This window comes from Olea europaea, chromosome 7, assembly GCF_002742605.1.
Source record: "Olea europaea var. sylvestris chromosome 7, O_europaea_v1, whole genome shotgun sequence".
In the NCBI taxonomy this organism is placed as follows: domain Eukaryota; kingdom Viridiplantae; phylum Streptophyta; class Magnoliopsida; order Lamiales; family Oleaceae; genus Olea; species Olea europaea.
Genome location: NC_036243.1, coordinates 8,678,116 through 8,679,528, shown reverse-complemented (window position 1 = coordinate 8,679,528; position 1,413 = coordinate 8,678,116). Strand labels below are relative to the sequence as shown.

The window sequence follows — 1,413 nt, the reverse complement described above, 5'->3', positions numbered from 1 at the left end:
GCGCTTGCGTACTTGGAACGCTTGGATTGTTGACATTCAAAGAAATTGGCATAATTTTCCCATACGGTTTCCGTTTTGGACTTGTACTCTCCACATTTCGAAAAGCTCGTGATAATTATGAATGACCTTGTACCTTTATCGAGACATATGATGGGTTTCAGCAATTTGAATTCGTGTGGACTAACAGGCGCTTGCGTACATGGAACGCTTGGATTGTCGACGTTCGAAGAAATTATCATAACTTTCGTATATAGCGTTCATTTTGGGCTCATAATGTAACGCCCCGAATTCTTTAGCAACCTGGAACGTTAACAAACGTGAATTGATTAATAAAGTGCTTGAGGCAAATACATTTTAATATAACGAGGAATTCAGTAAAAATTGAACAACCTTAACAAAAGGTAAATTAAATTAAATAACATATGCAGAACAATTTGGAATCATATCTTTTATCAAACATTAATAAAAGTAGTTCTAACAAATAATAAAAATAGGACTAATTGAAAGTTATGACGTGACTCACAATTGAGTCTAAATTTAAAAATAATAATAATCAACTGTTAATAAATATTCTAGTGTTTTTAAAAATTAAAGTACTTCATGATGGAGATCCATTGGTCCAATATGCATCCATCCACCGCCGTCCAGCATACTAATTTCTACCTGAAAATTGTAAATAGAGAGGGATGAGTATAACGAATTATACTCAATGAGATACTTGCTACTCCACATTCAAATCAAACGTGAAATTATGCATAAATTCTCTTACCAACATAACATGAGAATTATCACACCATGACAAATGATAATTCAAGCAAGCGCTGCAAATAACATGAAGGCTAAATTGTGCCTTAAACTGTATCATGATTTCTCCCAAAGGAGCTCTGAACTGGAGTAATTAAATCCATACATAACAACGTATTTGAAAAGATGTGGACAAACCACTAATAGAACTGAGTATCTCACCTTACGTAATGAATCGTGTGGAGCAAAAAGATTTAATGTTTTCTTTCTCTTCTTTGCAAAATAAATATTTTATAGAGGAACAGAGACAGATCGAAACTAAAGAATTACTGGGATGAATAATGATATGAGATAATAATGCGTCTCAACTCTATTTATAATGAATTAACCGAAGAGTTTTGTAGAAATTAATCACTTCATTTAGGATCCGGTGTCTATCTCACAAGTTTATTTGATATTAAACTGATCGGTGGCTTCTTATTGTATTTTGCCAAGTTTCGTATCAACTGCAATTTCATCGAGGAAACGATAAAGAGGCATTATAATTGTATGACCTTTGCACACGTGGAAGGGTAAGACAAATCGGCCCCCTAATTGCATGGGCAATACATATTTTATTCTAATAAAACAACTTAAATAGATAACTAATTAATCTCCCGTTTCGATTGA

General features: G+C 33.3%; 1 long non-coding RNA gene across 1 annotated transcript; it reads right to left on the bottom strand.

Moving 5' to 3' along the window:
• Positions 1–395: 395 nt before the first annotated feature.
• Positions 396–969, bottom strand: LOC111397672. Its single transcript, XR_002703304.1, has 2 exons — positions 770–969; positions 396–663 (listed from the first exon to the last, which is right to left on the bottom strand). It is a non-coding gene; the product is annotated as an uncharacterized LOC111397672 (long non-coding RNA).
• Between the last annotated feature and the right edge of the window lie 444 nt (positions 970–1,413).